The 5,472-nt window shown below is 36.6% G+C and overlaps 1 long non-coding RNA gene and 1 other non-coding gene across 2 annotated transcripts; both read right to left on the reverse strand.

The window, feature by feature from the left end:
* Positions 1-465: 465 nt before the first annotated feature.
* Positions 466-3,504, reverse strand: LOC113409344. The gene is made up of 3 exons (XR_003370516.1): positions 3,404-3,504; positions 1,169-1,261; positions 466-585 (listed from the first exon to the last, which is right to left on the reverse strand). It is a non-coding gene; the product is annotated as an uncharacterized LOC113409344 (long non-coding RNA).
* Positions 3,083-3,215, reverse strand: LOC113409345. The gene has a single exon (XR_003370517.1). It is a non-coding gene; the product is annotated as a small nucleolar RNA SNORA52 (small nucleolar RNA).
* Positions 3,505-5,472: the final 1,968 nt, after the last annotated feature.

The following is a 5,472-nucleotide window of genomic DNA, read 5'->3' on the forward strand; positions in this document are numbered from 1 at the left end:
ATGCATTGCTTTTAGAGATCTGTTGGAGATGGAAGTGAAATCCCTACAGAATGTGTTACTGACAGCATTGTAGGCAATATGCAGGTGGAAAGGAATGCAATAGGAAAGTTTTGGAATAAGATCTAAATCGGCAAAGAAATCAGCGCCATTTTGGTCATTTACATAATATAATCATTTAGGAGAATTAGCTTTGAAGTGATGCAGTAGAACGTACAAGCTAATTCTGATTTTCTGCCCATTGGGTTTCACAACATGATTTAGCATCAAGTGCATGTTTAGGTGCCTCAGGGTGGGGTTTCAAAGGTGTCTAAGTGATATAGGAGCATAAATGTAATTGGCTTCACCTACATGCAGAATCAACGAGGCTACATAAGATTTTTTTTCCCTTTAAACAAAGCCCAAATCCAGATCACTGTTAGACAAGAGAGAAAACTCCAGGGGCATTAGTGTTATTATAACAAAACATCCATTTTAAACAAATTGTTTTATTAGCTTCTGTAGCAAAAGTTTAGTCAAATAGGCCAAATCCCATGTCATCGTCAGATTCCTCAGACTCCTCCTTCTTCTCTTCTTTCTTCTCCTCAGCTGCAGAGAGAAAAGATTTAAACAGTGTTTACTCATCTGGGAATATTTACAGTACATTTTGGACATTGCAGGTGTGAGGAGATCCCAAAACACGCTCTCTTCATGGAAAGCGTATCTTCCAATTAAATGGACACAAGTCACCCCTTGAAATTTCAGTCTCCATATCTACTCTGTGCGGTGCTAACGGATTCAGTTTCTTTTTAACCTATACGTTTAAAGATTAAGTGCCAAATTTTGCCTTCAGAGACATGCACAACTCTCAATTACATCCACAGGAGTTGTATACACATACCTGAGGGTCCATTTTGGCTCTATAGACTTAAACCAGAACAAATTAATGAAGGTGAGGAGCAAGCAACTGTGTATAACTCTTACTGGTTGGCTGGTTTTAACTAACCGCCTTCTATGTACACTACTTTAACAGTTTATTCCCAGGTACAGTGCAGAGATTGTCTTCAGCGCTAAACTATGTCAGTTAATATTTCAATCTCAGGACAAGAAGCCAAACTACAATAAAAGAAGGAAAAGCTTCCTAAATTTACATGATGGGAATTAAGGCACTAAGATTTTAATGTATACGCACCAGCAGCAGGTGCAGCAGCAGGAGCAGCAGAACCTGGTCCAGCTGAGACTGCTACAGCTCCACCAACTGGCATGCTGGCAAGTTTGCCGTTACCTGTAAGGAACAAAAGAGTGGAGAATAGTAATTAAGCACTCAGAGTAGACCTGGCCCTGCAAATACTGCAACGTGCAGAACCAAAGTTATGTAGTAAGATGGCACCTAGTCAATATGGTATATAGACACGTCTATGATAGGATGAAATGAATGAGAAAAATATATAAAAATACATAAGGGATGTGATTACAGGCTAGCCTCTGACAAATTAACCCCCACTAGCCACTTGCAAGGAACAACAAGGTGCCGGGTATTTTTGTTTGTTTAAAATACAGCACATTCTACAACAAGATTCCAGAGTTTAAGACTGAAACACTGGGCAGCTAGCCTACCAAAAAAATAAAAAAAAAAAAAAATCAACCTGGTATTGACAATAGTTTGGGGCAGAATTTTTTAGCCTACAAAATCCCCCAAAGCTCTCTAAATCCATATTAAAAAGTAAGACATCAACAGCAAGCAAACTTTACCGAAGAAAGAAAAAGGTATCCTTCGAGAAGAGCATTTCCAATATGACCTCTGCTAGGTCCTGTCTAGTCTATATTGTCTACAATATGCTACAACCTTGGACTTTGCAGGAATGCAGCACTGTTTGGGAATATGATTAGCTTCCCATGTATAGAAGAAGACCAAACAACATTTTAGCTGTTCCAAGGAGTACTGTGTAATAACCAGGCCCCTCCAACACAGTAGGAATTACATTACAGATGGGGACCTTTGAGATTAGTGAACTCACTACTGCTTAATGTCTCCAATTTCTGGAAAGTTAGCTCTCCGCCTTTTCCCTTGTGAATACTGAGATTCCCTCTGCTTTCAAAGTTTTCAAGTCTTTTTGCTTGTACTCCATTTCTAAGAATCAATTTCTAAATAATTCCTTAGAATTTCAGATTCCTATAACTAGCAAAATAAACATGTTTTATAATCATGTCAGATATTCTAGGAAGCCACATACAGTAGAACCTCAGTTACAAACATCTCGGGAATGGAGACTGTTCGTAACTATGAAATGTTCATAACACTGAACAAAACATTATGGTTCTTCTTTCAAAAGTTTACAACTGAACACTGACTTAATACATCTTTGAAACTTTACTATGCAGAAGAAAGATTCTGCTTTCCCTTTTTTTTAAAATAGTTTACGTTTAACACAGTACTGTACTATATATTTTTTTTGTTTCTTTGTTTTTTATTGGGTCTCTGCCGCTGCCTGATTATGTACTTCTGGTTCCAAATGAGGTGTGTGGTTGACTGGTCAGTTCGTAACTCTGAGATTCTACTGTATTTCTAAAATAAAATTATTCCATCAGCAGACAACTGAATCATTTTAAGTCTCTGCATCCATAATGGCTCTCTCAGGCCTTTATACAACATTCACAGAAGTATCTCATAGCTGCTGTACTTACTGATAATCATTAATGCCTGATCCTGTGAGCACTTAGGCATGTGAGTAAAGTTACAAAAATATCTGCTTAAGTGTTTGAAGGAATAGGGATTAAATCATTAGAGTGCTTTGGGCTATCTAAAAACAACGTATTTGGTCAGAGCAAAATATTCCACAAGTGGAACATTCAAATTGTTGTGCCTTTCTAAATTTATATTTATTAATTTTGCACTGAAAATAAAATGTGATTTTTCACTTCAGTGTTCTCTCTCAATAAGATTTATCATTTCTAGGTCTCCCTGAAATAAAGAACAGAAGGCTTGTGAATGAAGTGTTTAGTTCATGAAGTGACTTCTCTGCAAAAGAAAGTTCAAGAACACAATTGGGTAAACCAAGAACTACAATTTAGAATGCTAAAGTCTGGCTCATTCTCTCACCTAGCAACATGTCCAGAAAACTCTTGTTACGAGCAGACTAACTGTAAACTCATATTTAAGAGCACTTTCCAGTTTAATCTGGTCCACAAGCGAAACCTAGCAGGTACTGGCACTGACCTGCAGGAATTAGGATGGACCCCTACCCATTATATGATTTATCCCAATTTGTATCTTAATTGAGAGCCCTCTAAAGCAAGTCTGATTTAATGAAGAAAAAACAAAATCTGGTAATTCTCTGCCCTCAAGGGTCTTTAAATTAGTGACTGAACTAGAGAGGCAATCATCATAAATGTCACCCCCATGCCAACACCATGAGATTTTACTTACCCTGAGCAATGACATCCTCTATATTTTTTCCGTTCAGTTCACCAATAACCTATGGAAATTACAAAGTATTAAAACAAATTGTTTGATAAGCTGTTTTAAGTGTTATTCAATCAGGTTTCTGTGCAATACCACCTAACCAGCTGCTTGTAAGATTCCATCTTGCCTTATTTCTCAGGAGAATCAATGAATAAAGGTTTTTTAAAATAACTTATTTAAAATTTAATACCTATGTTAAGACCTAAACTTATGATCTATTAAAATAATTACAAAAATAGTATTAAGTAGTACATGTTTGCTGTTGAAGTTTTAAAGAAAGTCAACCCACTGAACTGGGGAAAAGCACTGGTTAAGCACCAGGAACCAGAGTTTGTTGAAGTGCTAAACCAGATTTTGACAGCAGGAGCCTCTCTACAGAGAATATTTTCTTCATTTCACTTTATTCCCCTGGTTCAGTTCAATGACTAGTTCATTCAAAGTTAAGAAACCAATTGGGAGCTGAAGAAGCAGGAAAACTTGTTTTCTTCTTCCAATCAATGAATAAAAATTAAGTGTGATTATGAGATCTGCTAGTTCTAAAAAATAAGGACACAGTGACCAGAAATAATCAGTTCAATTCAACAACTATAGATAATATTTCCTATGTTTAATAAATCAGTTTTAACTGCAAAACATGTTTTGATAAACTTTCTTCCTTAGGTGTCAAGCACATTCAAGATAGTTTTATTTAATCAAAAATTAAATGCTGTTTGTGCTTTTTTTTAAAACTGAATTTTAATTTCCATCCAAATAGAGCCACAAGTAAAAAATTAATCTAGTAATTAAGTGTCATTCATCATTTTCTAACATAAAAAAAGGTAAAAATAAATGCAAGTTAAGCTATATAACTGCTTATGTAAACATAGTGTGTCCACATAGCAAAAAGCAGGACCAAATTTAGCATAAAAGCTATATTTAGTAGCAAATCAACATATTTCAATCTCTTTTTAGGAGAATAACCAAGAAGTATAAATACAATCCACTCTATAGGACACTGAAATCCAAACAAGTCCACAGTTGGAAATAAAAACAAACACTAAGTGTGCCATGAGATGAAAACTGAAGACTGACACACTGGAGCATCTGTGCTTTTCTGTAGTCATCTCCTCATGAAATCCATTTCAGTGAGTTCACAATGAATTCAGGAAGCTGACAGCAATAAAGAATATAGAGGCCTTCTACAAGTCACAAAACAGACCCTCTGCAATAGTTTGTTAGGCATTTATGAGACTGATGCTGTACCCCCTTCCATGAGCATGCTCTGCAGCACGGGATCCTGAACCAGCATCCTAAAGTGCTGTGCGTTCCTCAGTACTCTGACATATGCTAAAGCCCAGCTGATCATTCCAGCTTTTCACTGGAATGGAAAATTTTACTATCAAAGTTGGAGTCCAGGCTGGGAAAGATTAAACAGGAAAACAAACTGCTACCATCTCAGAAACAAGCATTAAAGGTCAAGGGTGCTGCAGCTTCTCCAGGTGTGTTTCAGCTATTGGATAGCAGTGCAGGATAATGGAGAGTCACAAACCAATGTAAACAATGGAGGCAAGATTCTAAAGATAGGAACTGTAATGTCAAAAGTACATTGCAGCTTAGCGATAGCAACATATCTAAACAACATTTTTCAACAACTAATCTCCTGCTCAAGTGAAGCATGCAACATATGAATTGTCGTGTTTGTGTTTATTTACTCTGAAAGGTGTGTTTGAAGAGTCCTCTAGAGTTATATTGGAATAAGATCCGGTCAGTGTTAACAAATACAGATAAGTCAATGATGACAAGAACAAATTCCAACGTAACATTGTGGGAAAGGGATGATCAGTGAAAGAGTTTATGAAGGCCCTGGAAACCATAATAAAAAAAAGTGTCAATTTGAAACACACAACAGAATAAGAACCTCTATTTCAGAGTGCAGAACTATATCCTAGTACTGCATGGATTCTGGTTGCACAGAACTAACCACTCTGTTGGTTGGCTTTCTGAAGATTACAACTATCCATCTGAAAAACCTAGTTTCCCCAATATCATCTCTC

The sequence above is a fragment of the Terrapene carolina genome, unplaced genomic scaffold, assembly GCF_002925995.2.
Source record: "Terrapene carolina triunguis isolate 2854851 unplaced genomic scaffold, T_m_triunguis-2.0 Scaffold32624, whole genome shotgun sequence".
Lineage (NCBI taxonomy): Eukaryota > Metazoa > Chordata > Testudines > Emydidae > Terrapene > Terrapene triunguis.